The sequence below is a fragment of the Petromyzon marinus genome, chromosome 39, assembly GCF_048934315.1.
Source record: "Petromyzon marinus isolate PM22_M1 ecotype Great Lakes invasive population chromosome 39, UKy_Petmar_22M1.pri1.0, whole genome shotgun sequence".
NCBI classification, from domain to species: domain Eukaryota; kingdom Metazoa; phylum Chordata; class Hyperoartia; order Petromyzontiformes; family Petromyzontidae; genus Petromyzon; species Petromyzon marinus.
In genome coordinates, this window is record NC_133705.1 from 14,237,190 (window position 1) to 14,261,933 (window position 24,744).

At 40.2% G+C, this 24,744-nt stretch overlaps 2 long non-coding RNA genes across 3 annotated transcripts; one reads left to right on the plus strand and one right to left on the minus strand.

Moving 5' to 3' along the window:
* Positions 1-2,909: 2,909 nt before the first annotated feature.
* On the plus strand, positions 2,910-23,624 carry LOC116950472 (uncharacterized). Of its 2 annotated transcripts, none has more exons than XR_004404027.2 (4): positions 2,910-3,773; positions 10,536-10,656; positions 11,325-11,384; positions 22,961-23,624. It is a non-coding gene; the product is annotated as an uncharacterized LOC116950472 (long non-coding RNA). The 2 variants fall into 2 exon arrangements; XR_012946423.1 differs by having other exon boundaries at positions 2,910-3,355.
* Positions 20,285-22,002, minus strand: LOC142930495 (uncharacterized). Its single transcript, XR_012946424.1, has 3 exons — positions 21,426-22,002; positions 21,142-21,236; positions 20,285-20,594 (listed from the first exon to the last, which is right to left on the minus strand). It is a non-coding gene; the product is annotated as an uncharacterized LOC142930495 (long non-coding RNA).
* Positions 23,625-24,744: the final 1,120 nt, after the last annotated feature.

Consider the following 24,744-nt stretch of genomic DNA (forward strand, 5'->3'; position numbering starts at 1 on the left):
TTCTGACTCATTATTAGTTCATATTGGGTTAGAGCGTGGCGTGATATTAATGTGTTAACCGCTACCTACCACCACCTGGCATAGCCAATCAAATCAAGTCAAATAATAGTGTTGTTTAATTATGAATCTTAACAATTCACTGACCAGCCTTGATTCGTGGATTGATTATTTTGTCTCGTTGTAGCCCTCTCATCCAAATTTTAGTTATTTTTGTTATTTCTCCCATCTTTTTTATATTGTTTTATATTTTTATTATTTTATTGTTTCCCTTCTACGTGACTTTACCGAAAGAACCAAGAATATTCTCCCATCTTGTTCACACAGTTTTGTTTCTGCCACTAAGCTAAATGAAACATTAGCGTATGACATGTTTTATTCGTAAAAATCTAGATGTATTATTTCATCATTGAATTGATGCTGTGTTACATGCTAACATTTGCCTACTCGTGTGTGTGTGTATATATACTATATGTATATACATATATAAATAAAACACTGGTTGGTGCACGTTTCTGTTGTCCTCATTTATTTGAAAGAAAGTCTAAATTTGTATCAATTTTACCCTTTGCTTCACCCATGTGTTTGTGGAGAATTGCACAATCAATGCCAGCCGATTGGAGTTTTTTTTAATGAACATTTCAGGCAGGGCCATTGCAGTTCGAGGGATATCAGCGTTTTACAGCAGAGCTTTTGTAAAGAGAAGCAGGGTAAAGGTAGCTGCCATAATGGGACACTGGCCCGTTCTTTTAAGATTCAAGGAAACACGTATTCTTCTACTTGGCGACTGTCTGCTCGCGTCGCCAGTTTTTTTTAACAACCTCGACATGGACGTGGAGTCCCCTTCAGCACTCTGCTGCATTTGCCTCTTGCGGTTGTGTTAAATTCAGAAGACACTTTGCCGTACGCTGGCCCCAGAATGTGGCCTACTGCCTGCGAGAGGCTTTTGGCCACTCTGCAGTGGCATTCAACTTGGACAAACTTCTAATTAATTGCACCTGTATTGAATGGAGGGCATTGCTAGGTACAGGAGCATGCGCATTTTGCCGTAATAGCCAGTGTAAACACGATTGCTTGCACCATGTGCTTTAGCTATGAGCACATGTATGTTTGGACCAGTATATTGATTTAATGTGCCAGGCCCTCCCGTTGATAGCACGCAAACTGTATTCGGGGTTAAATGTTATAAGACGTGAACTGTTGCACAAAATAACAATCATCACCGACATCATCAGGGACGATAGATCCAATTCTGGATGAAGGACTCACCAAGCTGTTACCACATCGCATGATCCTGCGATGTATCACAAGATACTACTGTTACTGTAATGAGCTACTGCAAAACTTTGCAAACAGTCCTTACCTTCTGTGTTGAAATCCCTGTTATATTGTCCTTGCTGCCGCACTGGCATCGATGGGAGGCGTTCACATTTCCAATATTATTCCTTAAGATCCACTAAGTTATCCGATTCCTTTCTGACCTATACAATCTTTGCTCGCCGATAAAATCCTCACCTTCATGCGTTGACATTGATCGTAGTTCCGTTGAAGTGCGCTCCCCCTGGGTCTCAATCACATTTCACATTTGCCCAAGTGTAAGTCTTAAAGAATGGCAGCCAAGGGAGGGAAGGCATTCGAAAGGACATCCACCAAGGAGATGGAACGATGAAATCATCTGAAGTGCAGATGCTAGGAGGATTGTCACGTTATGGGTTCATACATGATGCCGGCGGCTTGGGAAAATGCATTCATTCAGCAGTGGATTGACCACGGTTGATAATGATAATGGTCATGACGAAATGCACCATTTGTATGCACATTGTAGACTTGCGCACAGCGGTATTAAGACCTGTCCCTTCATTGCATTACTGTTGCATAAGGGTCTGCACATTTCAGACATAAGCTTTGACTTGTGCATGCTAATATGCACTGTTCTATTAAAAAAGGCCATCCAGAGTAATCCGTATGTCACTGCAGCCTCCTCACCTTACCGTGTAGCATTATCACCCAAGCTCTTGTGAGCTCTTTATGCTATTGCTGGGATTTGGAACATGATAACTACTCTTTCCCTAATTGCACTAAATATATGCGTGGCACTTGATTTACGCTTGTTGATTTTAATACCTTTTGAATAATCTACTCCGTGTTGCTCTCTTTCTGGAAGTGTGTTCCCTGAACTGTGCATTTGTGAAAGCCGCCATAAAATATAATCTCAGCCACACAAATCCCCGGAATGGAAATATTGCACGTGAAAAGCCACCCTGGGATTTTCCATATTGAACGAGACTAATGTTCGGCAATTGAATCAAAGAACAACCATTCAAAGTATTTCCCTCCCCTCCAAAATCCTATTTCTTTTTTCACAGCATTGTATTTTGTTAGACTACATTTTACAAGTACTGGACCGCCATTTGAAATTATTTTTGCATCAAATTCAATTGGCCATGGCGGAGTTCACGGTTGGGTAACGCACACTTGTGCGGCGCATAATCTACTGCAAGAGAGCAGCAGATTTTATATCGAGGTGCACTGACAATGTATCATTTTAATTGAGCACTTAAACTGTAATTTTGTGTTTGCAATGCATCACAATCAACGTCTTCTATCGGCTGATCCTTTAAATGATAAATCGTATCATTTGATCGCGTTTATAGTTTCCTCGTGCGTTAATTAATCACTCGTGCTGAGTGTAATCGAATTGATTTATTTGGTTATCCATTATTGTCGATTAATCCACCTTTCCCTCCAATAGATAATTGGAATATCTACTCGCGGCTCAAGGCCAGTCAACAATTTGACTATATTAATCGTAAATTAGATCATGCATTGGTTAATAATGTAATTCATACACTGTTTTTTTTTCGTTTAACATGACGGTGTATAGAGTAGTCTCAATTACAGCTGTTGCCAACTATTTTTGTTTGCTGAAGTGTGGGTGATTTCCCGAAATACGACCATATCAGCCACGAATGTGTGAACCGCCCTCAGGCCTCCCCGAGGTCGCCTTAAATGAGTAGCCGGTGAGGTGTGCAAACAGCAACGCTCGGGAAACGAAGGTGGCCGGGCATAGTGTTGGCCATCCACCCACTCGTGTGCACTTCATAGGTGCTCGCGAACAGCACTTGCCAAAACAGGATGTTTAGGCTATGGGAGAGAGGGGGGGGGGGTTATTATTTCCTTTGCTCAATAGGTGAGGTGGACAAACAAGATAGGCAAGGTAGGAGGACGTGTATACGAGGGAATAATTACCAGGGGCACTCCGCGTGGGGGAATGTACGAGCACAGTCGAAGGTGATTCATCGAGGAGTGTGTTAATTTGTGAACGGCGAGCACTGAGATCATCAGGACATCAATGGTGGTGAGTTGGTGAGAGATACAATGAGGTGTGAGGGATCGATGGACGGTGACGTGGCAATGGGGCCCAGTTGGAGAGTGAAGAAAGTGCACACTCGAGAGAAAGAGCGGCCACCTAGAAGCCAGTGGTGGTGAGCTCAGGTGACGGTGCCTCGCCTAGACTCCCGCGCCTCCGATTAGCACGGTTGGCTACGTACGGTGCGACAGAAGTCCAGCGTACGGTCCATGCCTACTTATGTGCGCACGAGTCACACAACCGTTTGAAACAAATAACTGGAAGCTCCGGGGCAAGCTCTGTGGGGGGAGGAGGATGGAGAACGGGGGTTAGAACACGTGAAGGGTTGGTCACTGTGAAGACGCGCTGTGGAGTGATTCGAGAAGAACGTTGGCAAGATTGGCTTGCGCACATCTGGATGGAAGCTGTGAGTCATTCTAACAGTTTCATAACATAACAAAGTTTTTAGAACAATGTAATTTTTTGGGGTCTCTTCTTCCAATTCCATTGTGCTACGGGCATAATGCCATGAGTTATTGTTTTAATGTGTGTGCAGCCATTGGTGAAGGGGATGATACCTTCAAGCTCGCTATACAGCAAAAGCGATATTAAACGGTCACACGTTTTGCTTTGATTAAGTTTAAAGTAAATTTAATCGTGCTTAATACATTTGCATGAGTTGCGTGCATAAATCTTATTTACAGCCCTTGTCAATCCACTGGTGGATGAAAGCATCTGCCATGCTGCGTTGGTCTTGGTGCTTCTTTGACCAGACCTCACCAAACCGGTCGTTCCAGATTGGTGAAGGTGGTACCTAGGACCAGTTCAGATATTACCTATAGATTTTATCCATGGCTGGGATTCAAACTGAAATCAAAGGGTTCATAGCACAATGCACAACAAAAACTGTTCAAATCTTTTTTTTTATTTTACCAGGTAAGGCCAATGAGCTCTATAGCTCTTTTTCAGAAGGGACCTGATCACATATTATAGCTCAACGATGTGGTGTATCACGTGTACATTTATAACAGCCAAATACTCTAAACGCATGGTTCTCTCTGTGGAGGTAAAAATCTAAGGACCCGGAGAAAAATATACTGTCGCCTCTCCACTCCAGTACATGAATAAGTGTCTTAGAAAATTCGAACTGTCTTGCATGTCACTTGGCTTTCCAGGGTAATGTTAACATGCAGCACTGGACAAGCATTATTACACTGATGAGACCCAATCGTTTAAAATGGTCCAGAGTTTTCTCACTTAAATACAAGCAGATTGATAATATTAGTCTGGAAAGCCAGTCGATTTATGAAATTAAACCTTTCATTTCCATTTGGAAACAAAATGGAGTTCTGCTTATAGTTGTGGATACAACACGACCTTGACAGACACTTTGTTGTGAGGCTTCTCGTCACTATTGTTAGAGCAGAGGTTCTTAACCTGGGGATGTGAGATGCCATTTCTGGGGGGTGCGAGACGTGGCCAGATTTTTTTTTAGATGGTAAATCATCGAAACACAAATGAATCACGGGCACATAAGCACAACTACTTGGTTTCATCAATCCTATGTATGTATTAACATTATACTGTTGTTTTTTTTTTACGAATGAGAACCAAAGGGGTGCAAGGTTAAGAACCACTGTGCTTGGGGATTCACCACACGACAGACACAGCGTGTGGACGACTTGATTGCAAAATAAATCAATGCAAAATTCATCTTTGCACACTGCTGCTACAGAGCAACGTCAATAAAGGAGCTGGTAGCTCCAGTAATGGGGCATAAACTACCACACAACGCTCATTCAAAAGAAAACAACATTTCAAGTTTGCCTGCCGAAGCTCGAGGTCCCGATGTGATGCGCCAGAGTGCAGGATTACATGAACGAGTCTGAAAAATACACTTTCACAGTGCAACACCCCCCAAAAAAATATAATTCTGCTCTACTCGTTGGCAATGCAAATAAAAGCTAGAACAAAGAGTAAACAAATGCTTCAACTCCGTGTGTGTTCTGTTGCCCCAGTAGCTTCCGAACTGTCTTTAGAATTCGTTTGGGTGACTCGTACGAGGCGAGTGAACCTGGGGGTAGGCATGCTTGCAGTTAGTAACGGTCATTATTTTTGAAGGCCTGCTACATTGTTTATGTAATTTTTTTTTGTAATCGCATGTTTCGATCATACCAAGTGCTCTGAAATTCGACTCGGTGTAAAGTTGCAACCCTGCAATTACCGGCTCATTCCACTGCTGGTGAAAGCGCCTCCAGGGAGTGCTCGAATATTTATTAGCCTTTTCCACGTGAGGCAAATGTTTTGGAGGGAGGAATACCCACTCAATCCATGGCTAATTGGAATTAATTTAATCCCGTTGGTTATAGTGTTTTAATAGTATTTACGAAGCAAATAATCGATTTTTTTTCTAATATAATGTTACAATGACGAAATACAAATCACAATTGATCAGTGGTATAAAATTTGAAATCGATTATCCAGCTATGTTAGTCATATTTGCCAGGGTATCAAAGTGAAAGGAAACTATCATGCCCTACACATGCCATCTCATGGACAGCAGATAAGGTTCATGGCATGAAATAGATTTACACAATTAAACCATTATTTCCATTGGAAATTAAGAATACGTTGATACATATAACACAACTTTTTTTTATTATGCAACGAGTATACAGATAGTTTCCTCCAAACCTATTATTTGTCATTATTATTGTTTTTCAATTTATAGGCATGTCGTGCTGTTAGATTTTTAATTAAGACATTTCCCAAAGCTCTCCCTGGCATTCTTAGATTTTTTTTACTTATTCCTTTTAATCAGTTTTATTCCAGGAGATAGTTGTCAACATAATTGTTTATATATTAAGAATCCAACATGTAAACGTAATACAATTTCTATACGAACCGATATCTAAATGTAGGTATATGTAAGTGTATGTATATAGGACATGTCTCTGACCGTGTTAATGAGCATAAGGTAGATTTGAAACACGGGAGGACCAACACTTAAGCCGTGGCTGATCATTGTTTTCATGTGGTTGGCTCACACGAAATTGATTTCTCTAAGACCAAGGTACTTTGCAAGCCCACTGACTATCAACAAAGATTCCTTCATGAAGCCATCTATATATACAAACACAGACATAATTTCAACAGAAAGGATTGGTACAAACTCAGCAATCATTGGAAGGACATCATTAACCAGTTTACGTCCTAACTAGCTATGATGTTTCCATCTTGTCATCTTCCGATGTGAGTTTTATTTTACTAAAGATTGGACAATCAATTGCAGTTCCTGTAATTGATTGTCCAATCAATTGATTGTCCAATCAATTTCTGCGGTGTTGCCTCTGCATTGTTAATTTTTCCACAGCTAATGTGTCTACCCTTCTCTGATTCTCATATTCCATATTAACATAACCATCTCTGCTTGTGCTGGTCCCAGGGCACTTGTGCCCCACCCACTTCGTTCTGATACCAGGACGCTTGAGCTACGCCCTTTTTATTACACGCTTTTATTTAACTCACGCTCTCTGTCGTTGTTGTTGTATCCTCAAATCTTGTAACTCAATTTTAACCAACTTACCAATGTGGTATCGACTGCAAACTTGGTATACGCATGTCATACTGATGACAATACTATATTCTATCATAAAAAATAAAAATAAACATATTTTTAAACATTCTTTTTGATATGTTATATTTCGGCTTGGGTCTAATTGTTCACGCTCAACTGACGTTGGCTGTAATTGTCCACGGTCCCTTACGTTGTGGCAAGCTTCGGGGCCACTTCCTGGAGTCGTGGAGTTCTGCCATTACTAGTACATTTCATAAAAGCGTGTTTTAAAAAAAAGATTTTTTAAATATTACGTATTTAACCTTTCAAACAGCTCGCCTTTAGTGGCTCCTCCCCCCCCCCCCCCCTTTGCCACCTGATGACGGTCGCTTGTGTTGCGATCGAAACGTCGTAGTTTTTGTTTCATTTGTTATTTTTTAACCTATCTACTTGACTTTACCAAAAGACCCAAATAAATATAACATCACATTATCTGTCACTAGCAAAGTTAATGTTGATTCTATTTTGTCCGCGAAATGCGCCTCAATGCTGAGGATATGATTTGTTTAATATTTATTTTTCATAATCATCAGAAGCAGCCAAGGTGGACTCATTAATGGTTCTTGACCTTTATTGCATCCTGCACCCATTTGGTTCTCAATCATGAAATTTTTGTTTAAATAAATACATAGGTTTGATGAAACAGAGTTGTTGTACGTATGTCCCCGTGCTTAAATTGTGTTTTCGATTATTTACCTGTCTCGCAAACCCCGTTTAAGAAAGAACCACTGCGTTCATGGATGTGGGTTTCCCCAAGCCGGTCACCATCTCTCTCGATGCTGCGAGTAACAAGCCCCACCTCTCGCCTGCACAAGCACTGATTTAATCGCTCCATTTCTTTGGCAGACATCCTCTCTGGCACGTTCCATTCCTTAAGCTGCAACCATTACTTGTATAAATAGACAACTAATACGTCCACCGTATACGGGAAATATCTATATAGGAATAACATTCACGTTATTGTAATCTGTTCTGGAGGGTGGTGGGGAAGGGATGGGGACTCAGAAGGAGGTTATTATGGGTGTTGAGTGAACATGCATCAGTAACTGATGATGGCCTCTGTACAATGTGGGTTCTTATTTGTCGACTAATTAATCGTGCGAGCGGTGGTACAGCGGTCAGAGAGCTGGGCTATGTAACCGGCGAGCCAAGTTCGATTTCCGCTCATGGCCAACACCAGTGACGATTATTCGAACCATTCCTGGGTCACGCCTAGGTCGACTCGGCCGCAAATGAGCACATGGCCCAGTGTGTAAACATCGCCACTCGGGAGACAAAGGCATCTTGCTGGACTTCAAACGTCCCCGCCAATAGCACTTTCCCAAAAAGTATGTTAATGCTATAGGGGGGATTTTGACTTAAAACGTTCGTGACTGCAGGAATTACTATTCTATTGTTTTTCGGTAAAGTCACGTAGATAGAAAAAAAAGTAACAATAAAATAATAAAAAATAAGAACGCAAATTAAGTGAAGTTTATTGTTATTATTATTTTTCTATCTACGTGACTTTACCGAAAGAACCACCTAATATACGGGGGATCTTTGTTATTTTATTGGACTTAATGAAACGTACGCATCATCTTCATCGAGGTACGGTGCACATTTGTTACATGCTCAACGGTTATACTGAGCCATCTCGAGCCCAATGGGGCTGCAGATTAAGTGAAGTCGTGGAAGAAAAAACACTGGTGACTGAGAGAAAGGAGGAGCAGGTGGTAGGTGATGACCTCATGCAATTTCACAGACAGCGGAATATTCCCAGGAATAATTATGATGTCGGTGATAATAATAATGGATATGTCATACTTGGACGTGTATATGTGTACCGATGCACCAATAGCTCGTGATGGGTCACTGATGCAGCCGTGCAATGGGATTCGTAAGCTTCCCATGTACATGCAGAGATGGAGCAAGTTAATTGGTACATGGTAGAATTGTGTACGTAACGTTGTTCTTAATCACGCTGGCTAACAAAGTCGGTGTGTGCGATCACAAAGCAACTGGAGCTTTACCACCGGTTATCCACCGTCTTTCCACGTGGTGCATGGATGCAAGTAATTTTATAACGTTGCAGTTTTCTCACGTGGGAAATTAGAAAGTCATGTCGGTCCTATGATAGTTTATTTTCTAAAATGGTTAATGTGCGTGTTATATATATACACACACACACACACTGTGTGCCGCCTCACATGGGAAATTAGAAACAGGCAAGTCAGCCGCAATGTAGTCTGCGTGGTAAAATGGTTAATTTAACGATACTGCCCTTGCTTTCACCCTTCCACACTTCAGCATTGATGCATACCATATTTTTAATAGTGAGGTCACATAAAGTGCGGAAGCTAGTACCTCCCCCCCCCCCGCCATATATCACTGCAAAGTGTGGCACACACACTTGTGATGTGTTGAAGCCAAATCTGATATGAAAGGGATATAAATAATGAACACTTCCAGAGCATAAGACGCAATTCACGGTCTCGCCTGTGCATTGTAATGGAAACACGAAGTTGACAAGAGTTTCAAGGGACAAAGGGTCATGGTGTACTGTGACTATTCCTTCAGAAGGAGAAGTGGGATGGGTGTGCCGGTCGCTCAAGTATTACGATTGAAACACCAATCGAGTACTGCTGATGAGTCAATAATTGTTTTTTTTATTTAAAGCTTTCGTGACTGCAGGGATTCATATTCTTGGTTCTTTCGGTAAAGTCACGTAGAAGGGAAACAATAAAATCATATTTTTATTATAAAGTAATATTTTTTTTATTTTATTGTTTCCCTTCTACGTGACTTTACCGAAAGAACCAAGAACATCAATAATTATTATTGAAAAATTCAACAGTTATTGTTTAATAATTCAATAATTATTAATAATTATTATTGCATTACTTTGAGGGGGAAAAAACATTTTAAAGTATTGCTTTTTTTTTACTTTCAAAATTTTCATTTCTATCTCGTCCTATTCATTCCACTCCCTGTTTGATATGTCCAGACTTTCCTTTCCGAGGTCAGGGAGACATCTATTGCACCTATGCCTAACGTATCCTGTTGGATGTTGTGTCCACTCCTCTGATTTTAACGGTTGGCTACGTACGGTGCGAAAGAAGTCCAACATACATGCATGCTCGCGGGCTGTGCTTCCCTGTACATTTTTGTCATGCAAAATGCGTGTGGAATTGAAAATAACACATGTTGTGCAACTCATTAGCCTTCATTCGTTAAGCCCTCGTTACATTTGTATGTATATTAGTTTATTATCTTCAATATATATGTAATATTTTTGGAAGTACAATGGAGGGACAGTGTTGTTGCAACTTTAAGGGTCGTTATGTTTAAAGCAAGCTTCCTTTTATATGCTTGCGACAGCATATGTTCAGTTCATATTTAAGTACACATTTAAACTGTGGGGATTTTTTTTTTGTTTTACGTTAATGAAGCCTCTAATCAAAATGTACAAAGACGTGGCGAGACTCTTAATGAATCACAGCTGTGCCCTTTTATTGGCTGGCGCTTCTTTAGTGTGTGCGATTACTTCGTACAAGTTGTGCTATTTCAAGTCGCCTCTCTTCTCATTTACAGCAGCTTAAAGAGAAGAGAAAGGAAGGCGGGCAGGGGTGTGACCATCTTCGGATCCGTGCGTGCGCTCGGGCAACAAACAAAAAAATGTTGGCGCCGGTGTGGTAAGAACGCATCGGCCGGGGTGAGTGGCCAGCCTGTGACTGTGTCAGTGTTGTGCGTAGCCTTCTTTTTTTTCTGTGGCTTTCTCGAAATTTCATTGTTCAAAGGCGTACATGGGTGCGGTGTGAACGGGCTCCTTTTACACTTCCTTGACGCCGCTGCTAATGATAAAAGGCAGCACTGTCAGTTCGCGTATGTGTGTGTTTTTTTTTTTGTCAATGCAAACCACACCGCACTAATTTACGGGTGTACAGCTGCACCGTGGGGATACGGACAGCATCACACAAATGGTTCGTGTTTTAAGCTTCCAAGATAACTTTGGAAGCCATTGATGTGTTCCCAGTTCACGTGCCCCAGAAACACATTTGACAACAATGGCGAGTATAAAGAGGTCAAAAAAATATAGATTGTTTTTTTTTTGTAATTTATCAGTTCGTTAGAAACGGATTAATGTGGTTTGAAAATACTGCCGTTTTACCCGCTGTCATATGGAGAGCCAAATCATATTCTTAATGGTATTTTTGCAAGCAGATAATAGAATGCTCCGTCTTATTGTTTGGTTTAATCTGCCATCACAGCAGCAATTTCTTTCACCGAGTAGATCTTGGCGGTTGTGCTGCTTAGCTCTCTGATTGGCGCGTTTGTGGTTGGTGCCGTGTGTTGTTCGCTACCGACGTTGAAACTCCCCAGCACGTGGAGCGAAACGTCGGACATCGTGCCATCTTGCTGTGGAAAAGATGGATCTTACAAGTATGGTAAAACTTTGTACATCTAAATATAGTATTTAATTGTCGGAACGGAGGATGGTGTTGAGAAAAAAATATATACGTACGTTAACACGACAAATAATTATATTCTGAGATTGTATTCTATTTATATAACTCCCTGCCTTAGCAGCGCTCCCACCATATTTTTTTTTCCTGCCCCAGCAGCTCTCCGGCTATATTTTTCACCTGATGACGATTGTTTGTGTTGCGATCGAAACGTGGTGATATTGTTATTATTTATATTATTTATATTATTTTTATTATTTGGTCTATCTACGTGGCTTTACCGAAGGACCCACAGAATACAAAGAATATAATTGTATTCTAGTTTTGTAAAAAAAAAACATTGGATGCGTTTCAATTGGCATTGTCTGGTGAAAAGTAGTATTCCAATACTTTTCCGTATTCACAAATCAGATGGAATAATTCCGAGTTTTCACACCGCCGTGGCAGAGAGATATTTCTCTCCTGAGAAGGAAGGTCCACTGCCTCATCATGTGTGCACTTTGTCGTTTGTTTGTGACAAATGCGTTGGGAGCTTCGCTATTTGTGTTTGTGTACCACCGCAAAAGCAGCATTGCGAGCGTGGTTTTATTTCATTGCATTCCCTGCCTAGATCTCTTGCCTGGATTTAAGCGAGGTGTGGTGGGTTCAGTATCTCTCAGGCGCAGTTTTTTTTTTGCTGCCGGAAAATGGTCTCGAAATAGTTTGCTATTGTGTGAAATGTCATGGGTAATACGTGCATTAATTTATTACGAGGCTAAGAGTTTAATTAACTCGGATGGATAACATATTTGCTGCATCGAATGTGTTTTTTTCCCATGCGTTCATGAAACCAAGCCAGATTTTTGGGGTGTAAAGAGATACCGATGCATCATCAAGTAAACAGTGCGGTCATTCTCAAACAAGTTTGTGCACTGGCGATAGCGCTTTGAATGGAAGGCTTACAGGTTAGTTTTTGTGATTAATAAAATATAAATCACCGTCATTTGTGTAACTAAATAACTCCAGTAATGTATATGAAAAATGATATTGTCTGTGGGAAATTGGGTGTACCAGGTTCGTAGATGAGAATATTTTTAAATTGTAAGGATTCCTTTCTTAGCCACTCTACTTGGTATGTCTGCTCTGATTCACTTGTGCAATGCACCTAACAAAGTGCTGGGTATTCCTGTTAAAATTGTTGACAGTTTTAAAAGATTACACCGGGAATATAACACGGAGTAAGGCAGACCAGATGACGTTGCCATGCTAAAAGGCTACATCCAGGCTTTGACTCTACAATGTGTTTAAGATGTAGAGGCTGTCAAGCAATGCACAAAGTGTTTTGCGTCTCATACAGGCAATTATGGCTAAGTGACTGATGTAAATTATAATGATTTCATGTAAAGAGGAGAACGTTGTAATTTGGTACAGAGAGAGCCGAGTTGATGCTGAAAACAAGAAAAAAAAATCTGCATTGAAATATGGGTCCGAGATTGAATGGTTTCACAAATTGGGTAGAGTCAGCCTTAGAAGGCATTATTAGATTTACGAGTCATGCTGGACACTTAAAAACGTGCGATTTCTTATTTGCCTCGCAGTAAAACGTGATGCTACAGCAATGTGCTATTTTTTAGTGTAAGATACATCACTTGTGGAATAATGCACAAATGTCAAACTAGGAAGCATTAACTTTTCCTGCAGTTTAGAAACTTTACCATGACTGCAATATCATACATTTATTTGTCTGCTATTGACATTATCTGCGAATGCCCATGGGTAACAGAAAGCAGAGGGAATCCTCTGGCCTCAATGGGCAAACATGATTCACAGATAAGAGGGCAATGGATAGGGATAGCTCCACTGCCCCTGCAGTGTGTTTATAGAGCGTGGGTTTGTATGAAGTTCATAACAATAACACTCGTAGGCGTTTTTTTAAATAAAATGGTGTGGCATTCATCTCAGTGGTGGAATTTCCAAATGTATTTGGTGGCATCCCCAGCCTTCCCAAAGCCCCAGCCACTGCCATTGGTACCCATGTTAACAGCCCAGAGGGAGAACGGAGTGAAACTATTCAGTTATTTTTTTTTTTTTACCCCATTACTAGTTTCACTCTAACCACTGTTTACTTGTTACACTCCAATTAACCGAAGGTTCTTTTTTTCACCATCTGCACATATATTTAAGAGATTATTCAACAGTACTCCGCCAATCCGGATGAACATCAAACTTGCACGACTTCAGTAAAAAAATAGTCATGTTGTACACAGCCTTTCAACTTTAAAGGCTTGACAGATTGAAAGAGGCACATTAATAATGGAATTTTTTTCTCTCCCTCGGATTGCTTTCTGACATTATAACGACCCCTGCTGATATTTTCTGAATGTTATATTTTTTTCATGGAACAAAAGTTCCATTTTGACCAATGTATTCTACCCATAGTAATTGCTATATGCAAGTGTCCTCAATGTTGGACTTCATATGCAATGCTTAACTTGTGCAAATGTATCCATTCCAAAATGAAAAACAAGATCTTCAAACCCAATGAGAAATGTGTTTATATGTTACTTTCCAAGAGCATTCTTACATGACATGCTTTCATAGGGTATTCTCATGCGGCATATCTTTTTTTATAATAGATTATAAAAGTTTGTTTGCGATGTGGTGCATTCTTTAGAATGGAAAAAAGTTTAAAAATTGCCATTTAATTTGTTCACAAACATAATGTGTTTCTAAGGTGAAGAAACACCTCTCCTCAATTGTATTTCACATTCTCTAAGAGTTACAACACCTCAGCATGTTTATCATGATGATAGTTCTTCTCTATGGCACATTTCCCCAAAACGTCACCTAATTATATAAGGTTTATAAAATATAAGGTCTTTTCGGGCAGTGTTATTGATGAACGTGTGTAGTTTTGTTATTAGTTTTGATTCTGCACTACTGTAGTGACATGGAATGGGTCACTATGGCGCGTAGCGCTGGTTACTGGTAGAGAGCGGGATCGTGGGTGTAATAGCCCGGTCTACCAGCAGGGCAGGTGAAGTGTGCCCAGGAGTGCGTAGGGCCGTTGCTTGCAGTGAAGGGTATTTGAGGATACAGCAGCCGTCTGCCAGTAGGGCACGTGATCGGCACGGATGTAGGGTAAAGGTGACAGAGGCGACACGTGGGGCAGAGCCCAGAACCTTCTAGTAAGTTCCAGGCCGAGGGTGGAGCCAGGTCACGCTGGGGAGGATAAAAGGGAGGCCCTGACGCTGGGTCGAGGCTGCCGTTTGTAATGGAACCCGTCGTCTATCCAAGTCGTTGATAGTTTTGTACAATTAACCTCAAGCACATTAGCTAAAAATAGTCCCACAATACCATTATGCCACTATGGAAAAACGGTGCTGAACAATTATCACCACTGTCATTATTAACGTGGTTTAATTTATATATAAACAAGCAATACCTATATCAAGTTTAGCACTCTTTGACGCAAATGGAATCGCACCAAAAGTGTCACTCATAGTTTTACTGGGATATTTGTTTCAGTGTTTTTTTGTATAAAGATATGAGAACAAACTATTTGCTGAGACAGTTCATTGATTCTATGTAGTACGTTTAACATGTGGAAGTAGAGTATACGAATATATACAATAGAAGATGATAAAGGAGTTTCGATGTTTAATGCATATTCCATTAGACAAGCATGTGTAACTGGCTTCCTGGTATATATAGACTGGTATGTACATCTGTGCTAAGAATAACTGGACTTTGTAATGGCTTAACAATCAACCAATCAACTTAAATATAACAGTACTGTTGAGCAGGATATGTCATAAACTGTAAAGTCTTGTAACATGGTTAGGTAATGGTTTTCTCATGAAATTGTATACAACCGCATGGTAGCATTCCTTATAAACCCACACGCATTCATGCCGAGTGACACAGGGAATGGGTATCATTTGTCTGTAGCTTTGTTTCGTATTCAATTTCCTTCATGCCGCCAAATGATTCGGCCATACTTGCAGTGAATGCATTATTCATCGCCATACTGATTTCGGTGTTATTAATGCAATGTTTTGGTATGTGCCCAAAGAGTGTTTGTAAGCTTTACTAAATTTCCATCAGCGGAAAAACTACAAAAAAGAAACGTGGTTCAACATAGTAGACGTGTTTTACGTGTGTTAACTTTTCATCAGTACCACAGCATTAAGTGTAAATTGGAGTGACCTTGGAAAGGAATATTAAAATCTTCCTCACTTGTAGAATTGATTAAGACTCCAACTTGGAATGATGGATGATTGCACCTGATGTAAAAATGTTTGATGTAAGTGAAGTTTATTCAGGAGACAAAACGATCTCCATGTATTAAAGATATGTATGGGAAATACTCATTTTCGTTTTAATATATATGAGCAAAATGTGTTATTCTCTTTACATGCTTTTCAGAATGGTCTGAGGAAATGAAAAACACCGTTTTACATGATAAAAAGCGATAATGTAAAGTGTAATGGGAATACATTCTCCATATTTGGATGTATATGTACACTATATAATAATGTGACCAATCATATGAGTATTTCAAATACGTTTGTTGTCAAGTCATAAACGAATCAGAGTATACGGTATTTGATAGTAAATGCATTGATAATGATCTGTGTTATTTATATTGTCTGGAAAGACATGTCTTAAGGGGACACCCAATGACCACGACTACTGTATTACACGATAGTAGTATACTAACATGACCTTTTTTTGTAATTCTCCGTATGGAATCACGTGCGATGATGAAGTTTTCGAATATCATTGTGGCCGGTTGGATTAGAGGCCAAATAAATTAGGCCGTACCACTGAGATCCCGAGTTTGATTTCAGGTTTCAGCTATCCATTATTATTAATCTTGGTTCTCAAATATCGCGAGTTTGATGCTCTCAACCTTGCCGTCACCGACTAAGCAATTTATGTATTCAATTTTACACGTAATGTGTCTAGATAAAAATTCTGAGAATGAAAAATATCAGGTTGAGTATCGCGCAACAAACCTTGTTGTTGCAGAGTGTATATAAGAGGGCACCACGCAGTATAAATGATGAGATAGGAGAAGTCCTGTAAAACAAAATCGCTTCTCTCGACTGTCTACTCATACGTGGGGGACTTGCTGCTCTTTGAGATTTCCCAATGGATTCTTCATCCCGTAACGTGACGCTGAAAGCACGATAATAATGCATGTGGCGAAAAAATAAACCGTATGTCATTGAAAAATGTATGTCAATACATTGCAGTATTTCCAATAAATTACTACAGTTACACACTTTGTTATGCTCACTATGAATATCATCCGGCCTAAAATTAGCTGCTAAACACATATATGTATATTTGTCTCTACATATATTTTAATCTGGATTATACCTACTATAATCATCCAGCAATGTCTGTCCTGAACGCTCATGACGTCACTCCACATCGACCAGCCCCCCTTATTAATATTCATAACCAGGTGACGTCCTCCAAATGGACACCGCCCTCCTCCCACCCCTCCTCATTAATAATCATGAGCGCGTGACGTCACTCAGTATGGAGTACTCCTCCCCTCACTAATAATCATGCGCAACTGACGTCACTCCACATCGAACAGCCCCCCTCATTAGCAATCATTATAAGGTGACGTCCTCCAAATGTACCCCCCCCCCCTCCATTCATAATAATTAGCGGCTGACGTCACTCCACATGGGGGGTCGAGGCGCCTCCTCCTCCCTCCTCGGCGTCAACTCACAACCCTCACTACAAAGGCAGACCCCTCATCACGTCACGTGATCTCCATAACGCTGTTGAGACATCAAAGTAAAAAGGACGTCGTGATGAACAAGGGATTATAACCTTAAAATGAAATAGGTCTGTGTCACCGCGCCCTTACAAATTGCACGCGCATTGATGTCGTGAATATCACGTCGCGCTCTGCTTTTCGGTAGCAAGTTTCAGATTTACTGCAATACGCCCGTCCTTGGATGGGCAAACAGGCTCGTGTTCATCATGTTCATCTCAGTCTACATTGTCTATTGACATTTCTGTTTGTGCACTCATTTTTCAATTGCCAAAGTCTAATTTTTCAATTGCCAAAGTCTCATTTTTCAATTGCCAAAGTCTCATTTGTAATTAAAAAAAAACTAATTGTAGTCACCGGGATTTGGCCAAGGACTTTGCTTGGTTTACTCAGCAAAAAATGAAGACCTGTTCCAGTACGTAAACTTCAGGACTAGACAGCCAATGAGATGCATGCAATGTGCTGCCTATCTCACCTTCTGATATGCCGTTCTGGCAATGCAAATACGATGTTTGCTAACAATTTAAGTTAGAAAAAAATAACAAATCGGTTACAAAGTTGTACTTTACACGTGCTTGATAATGTGTATATTTAAAAAAAAAATCACATTGATTAAAAAAGCAAATGACTACCTTAGAACTATTTCACAAACTTTGCATAATGTAGTTTAAAATTCAAAATTAACTGTCTTCTCGAATATATTTAAACTTAATCAAAGCAAGATAGGGTTGGTGTGGAACGTCTTCAAAGTATTGTAGTTTGTTTAATAATAGCCTAATGTATTGCATATGGTCATAGCGTCTCTTCAAATGGCAGGCAGTTAATGCTACCGGTAATTGGAACGGGATCTTTAACAAGTAAGCAAGCAAGCAAAGCGTGGTATTTTTTTACATGGTGCCAAGCGCTAATTATGAATAGTGCTCAAACAAGGGCAATCTGGCCTCAACAGCTTACATCTCAAGACAAGCAAATAATAACTCTGGATCAACAACAGAACCATATTTTCACTTGTTCATTAGATATGCATTAACGACTGACTGCAGTGAGTTTGCAAGTAATTATGAATAAAGTATGGGTAACAAAACGACATTTAACGATATATTTGCTGACATGCTGTCCCTCTTCGTGGAATTAAACTTAATATGTTGGGCAAGGTTGCATAAATTACGTGTTCTCGTCGGCGAAATGCCACATTTATGTTGGAGGCAAGTGATATTAAATCCACTGACCGGCATAGTAAAGTATGGTTTCAGACTGACGCAAAAAAATCGTGTCTTTTTCATATGATAACAGTGCAATCCGGCATGTACCTGGTTGGCATTGCAATTGGGCAGCTTAATTCACGTGAAGGATGTCATTTGAAAGCATAGGATGATAATACAGATTCCACTGTTATGGGAAGCAAAAACATTGGTGGTCTTTGAAGTATACTGATACTTTCCATGAAAATGTAATTTCCACGTCTGTCTTAAAGGCATGTTGGGCTTTTTGGTTACGAAGGAGATACATAAAAATAAATGGAAATAAAAAAATCGTTAAGTCCTCAATCATGCATTGTCGGATGGTGTTGTAACGTTATTTTTGGGTAAGCCAGAGCATCGCTGTAATGCTAAAAGGCATGTATCCGTTCCTGGCGTTTGGGACGTGGATACGTTGTCGTCATCATAAGAAAACATTCATTATAATGACCGCATTGTGATTTTCATGTCGAAAACCTGCTTGCCATAGTAATGTGGAATTACAAATCACTGGCTCAACATCTCAGATACAGATCAGTTCTGCTCCACCATCGTTTGAGCATGGGGGCACTTGGAATTGTTTCTCACCGTTTGCTGTATCTTTTATATATACGCGTATATATGCATGCGTTTTGTAATGATTGAGTATGTAAATATTATTGTGTTATTTTATTTTATCAATGTATTATTTTATTCTCATTCTACGTGACTTTACCGAAAGAACCAAAGAAGATGAATCCTTGCAGTCACGAAAGCTTTAAATCGAAATTTATGTTAAATAAGTTTTGCATTGCCGTTTACAATCTATATATTCGTTAATACAAGGATTGTTTGGAGACCACCAGGAACATCAATGCACAACAATTCCAGCTGCAAGCAGAGCTTATTTTAAATCACAGTCAAGAGACGGTGGGCTTCATGTGCCTGGATAAGCCACCTCCCACACTCTCTCACCTCCCCTCTTCCCTAAATCCGCATTAATCAAACTCAACAGCCCAATCACTCTTCCACATTAGCAGCAACGTGGAGGGTTGAACTGGACATTAACAAATGCTGAGATTGTTTCTAAAGATTTTCAATGCATCATTAGAATAAGACGGGAGAGGGAAAATAAATTAACTGGGCTAAGTCTTGCAATGCATGAGCGATTCCCTGGACAGCTGTGCAAGTCTCGCTACAATAAACACAGAAGCTTCATTGATGCTTTAGAAAGCTGTTGAACCAGAAAATATCAAACAAGTTGCACCTCCGATTGCCATGGTTGGCTACGAAAGAAGTTCAACATACAAACATACTGATGGTACGAGAAGCGGCAATTGTTTATAATTGTCCCTTTGTAAAACTTTTCGCATGCAATTCCATCACCCATTACATTTGCTGGCAGGGAATAAAAACCATTAGGTCTCCATTTCATGCATTAAAAAAACATTTAATTACATAAAGCAATAAAAAATCGAGTGTTCTTTGAGAACGCACAATCCGTTCATAACTGCTTGAGACAGAATCATGCTACTGTCTCTCGCAGACCTTGGAAAGAAAACCAAAGTAATGATTAGTCATAGTGTGTTCTGCCCGCGATGCAAAATATGTTAATTTGCACTCTGTGAAGCTCATTATGCTATTAAAATCAGTTTAACAAGTTTTCGAAACGACAACTCGGTCTTGCCTCACGCTTAATAGCGCCTGATTGTAGGCAGACTTCCATGGGAAAGAAGCCAAATTGGCATGGGTACTCGGAGGGGTGGGGCTAATTTATCAGCATGCATTTTATTTGTAAGCAAAATTTCCAAGAGGGTGGTGATAATTTAAATAGCCCAGCCAAATAGCGCACAAAGCGTGCTTTGAATAGAAATACGCTGAAATATTTGAGCACTTTAATCCGTTATATATATTTACAATGTAATTTGTAATACAAAATTATGAAAAAATAAATATATTGGAAACAAACTTTGTTTTTTTAAAACATTGTCATGTTCAAAACGTATTCTCTCTATATATATTCTCTAGAACAGCATTAATTGATTATTTTGTGTTACGTGCCGTATCGTTTTGTGTATGAATTCGATACATTTCTGACAAAAATGTCCCTTTGCCTATAAACATCGGACATTTGACCAATGAAGTAAGTCTTCCGTTCCTGTAGAAGCTGCCAGCACGTGTTGCGAAACGTCTGACATCATGAAAAACAACACGGGGTTACGACCTACTAACACATCCCAGAGTTGTAGCAACTTGTGCTCTGCTGACCTTCCCCCACACCTCCCGATTATCACGGTTGGATACGTACGGTGCGAAAGAAGTTCAACATACGTGGCCGCACGTAATCAACAATTATTAGTATAATGTTGTTTCATGAAAGCAATGCAGTTTTAATTCCCAGTTCTATTTTACGTGAATTGCAAATGCAACTAGATTTAAAATTGGACAACATGCCGAATGCATCTTTACTATGTGGGTCAACAGCTTTTAGTTGCACATATTTTATTCATTTTAATGCACGCAACCTCTGCTAATGAGATACAAAAAAAACCCTATATATTTATACTGGATGACACACAAACATTTTAAATCTGCATTATTGATAAAATGTGTTTTTTGCATCGTTGTGTTTACTAAATCACGCGTGGACACATTTACGTCCTTTTATGCAAATATTATTTTTTTCCCCCCGATCTTCAGTGCTTCCAAGCATTTGCCGTTCATTATTCCATGCTTACCGTGCATCTGAACAGCGCAGGTTGACAAGGCAGTTGAAACATCGCAGTCGACGCACCGTCAAACATCCGCTCCCCCTCATTCCACCACTTTTAAGCTGTAACACACCAAGCCAACTAACGCCATGTTAATTATGTGGTTTTTTTTAGGTAGGTAGGGGGAATGCCTGCAATACTTGCTACGTACTTTGGCACTTTAAAAAAAAAACAACTCTAGGTTTTAATGTATGATTTGCAGATGTGTTCTTTCTTTCACGGCGTGTGCAGAGAAGGGTAGAATACCGCACCTCGTATTTGGCACAGTTGGCTGCTCCCTGACGGGTTTTTGGGTTGTACAGTAGCACAGCGCTTCGGCGCAATGTTCAGATGTTTCGAATCCACGTCATTGGGGGCTACTTCAGGAACAGAAATAAACTTAACAAGGAAACGCCACACAATTGAGTGAAACGTCAGTGACCATTGCAAACATTGCGCGGTTTCACCTGAAGACAGATCCCTTCATAGAACGTTGGCGATGTCTTTTTTTTTCCTACACCAAATTCGCCGATCACTTTTTTCGTAAGCTGTACCAATTACTTTTAGTCCGGTAATATGTGAAGGGGTGATTGCAGACGTGAATGTACAATTTGGCCACGTTGCTCACAAACGCAGAGCGCTAAAGGTCCCTGGAATGTATGCTTCCCCAAAGAAAACATAAAAACTGTTTGTAGGACGATTTTAAATCTGAGTCGTGCTTGTGAGTTTCCTCATAAGTGTAGTGACATGGAATGGGTCACTACGTAGCATAGCGTGGGTTTCTGGCAGAGAAGGGGATCTGCGGTTGCAGTCGCCCTGTCTGTCAGCAGGTCACGTGATAAAGTCAGAGAGAGGGATGTAGGACAAAGGTGATAGAGGGGGCACGTGACGTTAGCCCGGGAACCAACTCGTGGGTTCTAGAAGGGGGGCGTGGCCGGGGGCGAAGCGAGGCCATGCTGGGATGATAAAATGGGACCTCCGAGCGAAGGCTCAGGGCTGTCACTTGGAGTGGGATCCCGTCGTGCTGCTTGAGTCTTCGTCTCTGTCTTCACCTTCTCGGCGTTGTCAGTCAGGCAGTCTGTTAGCTGTCCTGGCTGAGAGTCTACTTACCCTCTGTACCCTGCGAAGGCTATAATAAATAGTGCCTCCTACTCCTAGTGTCTCTGAGTGCATCACTACATAAGTATGCCCAAAATAGGTTATTTGATTCGGCAGAGTTTGTTCCAGTTCAAGAACAAAGAATAACCCACTTTTATTTTCCGGCATCTGAAAAAGTGTTGTGACCGCGTAGATTTTGTTTGCGGTAGTGAAGTAGAGCTCTCGCAGAATAAGAATCAGAATATTTATTAATTCTGGAGGAGTCCAATAAGCAATAAAGCAATTGTTTTGCTTCCACATATGTATGTCCAATAGGTGCGGGTCACAATGGTACAACACCACGTTGTTTAACTCCACGTGCTGGGAGCGTCAATCATCAAAACAATGCTACGAATGAATACTATTTTACATGATGACGAGACATCTCAGACAGGTATAATACTTTAGGTAAAATTTATATTACGTGAATGCAAAATGTAAAAAAGTTGTGGGTTTTTTGTCGTTAAATTCTGTGTTCTCGTCAATATAGCGCCGTATGAAAATCAATTATTGCTGTCATTGTCCCCTGGACTTTACTGGATGTGGGGAGCTTTGAGCGTTGGTGTACGGTGTTTTTTTTGGAATTTGTGCTGGTTTTTTTCCTGGATTTTCAGTTTGCACATAGTCACTTTAAGATGTTTTTTTGTTCATGTTTTTTTGTTTGTTGCAGTTGCACCCGATTCAAGAGCCGAATGGCTCACAGGGCTACATCTAATAAATGAACTTGAACTTGAAATGAAAATGCTCTGTTCTCCACGTTCTGGGTCGGGTTTTTGTTTTATCTATCCGTTGTGTTCTCGTACCCTTTTAACGATGTAATTTTTTGGGGGGGATTTTAAGGTATTCGTGTGTGTCAAAAAATAAGCGTTTTGAGATGCAATGTGCATGAAAGACTCGATTATATATAAAAAGCATTATTATATAAACCCATCTGACTAAATACAACTTTAGCAACGTATAATATTGTTTCCCACATATGCAGCATACGATATTTAGCTCATTACCTTGTGGATATTTTTTTGTGTTTAAACAATCAGGATTTTCCATTCATCTACAATAAATATTAACGTCATCGTTGCATGTCCAATGAATTTAATTGTTGAACAGAATTTAGTTTTAATATCTGCAATAGAAGAACAGAGTGACAGTAAATTGTATCTTATGTAATTTGGATTTAACATTTTAACGATGCTATACACATTTAATACGTACAATATATTTTAATAGTTTTTTATGCATGTTCTTTACAATATATGTTAATTCTAAGCGTACGCTATTTTCACATGTGCTTTGACATGGTACTAATCATAAATCATGATACTACTGAGAAGGCGTTGGTGGCTGTGTCATATATCTCTCTCCGAAGTGTGTTTGGCTTGTACCGCGCATTGTTCTGCACGGTGTCCGACGTTTCGCACCATGTTCTGGGAGCTTCTAGACACGCAATTGAACGAAAGAAGTCCCCAGCACGGGAAAGAGGATCGTCAGACAACAACACATCAGAGAGCTATCGTCCAGTATAGTATCGATCGCATACAATTTGCTATTTAATGTGATACAAATGATAACAAAATGTAGTGGCTTCTAGTTGGGTTTGTTATACCTTGAGGTTATATAATGTGAACTATATTAATATCAGAATCAATGCCTTTGAAATGTAATAATTTAATGACAAAAATATATTAAAATAATATAGCATCATCAACATCGGACATGATAAACCCACTGTTGGACAAAGGCCTTCACCCAAGCCATGGTTTGTCTCTCATGATCCTGCGATCGAATAATTATAATCCGCCTAGCGCCTGCACACAAGCTGATTTCAAGGCTTCATTTCTAGGTTGGACGTAGTCTAGGGTTCATGCCATTTACTGGCTATTAATATTCTCGACCACTGACAATGCATCCCTTTATTTCGAGGCATGTCCTTCCGAAGCCGACTTAGTTTTTTTTTATATCATCCAGGTGATATACAATAAACACATTTTAACATAGCATATATATTAATGTGGAGAACCTTGAGATCCTGTAATACATTGCAATATACTTTATAAACGAGAGTGGTTGGTTCACATCCTTCAAGCCGGCAACATTTAAAGACAAACGAGTGCAGATTCACGTCACGACTCTGGTCTTGCCTGGCACTCAAGCGCAGCATGAAATGAGGATTTTAAAAGCGGGTGCAAAGGAAAGAAAAGGCGACGCTATGGGGAACATGGAGAGGGAGGAGGGGGTGGGGCGAGGCGATGGGGTTGAGTGGGAGAGACGCGGAGAGAGAGAGAGAGAAGGAAACAAAGAGACGAAGCGTCAGTAAAATGTGCCCAAGCAAACGGAACAGAGTGCAGGGACTGTCAAGAAGATGAGCGTGAGATGCTTGATTTGCCGGCACGGCGAGGGTTCAGCCCGGGGTGAGCCGTGCCCTCTCTCCCCACAGTTCAAAATGCTTCACACGCG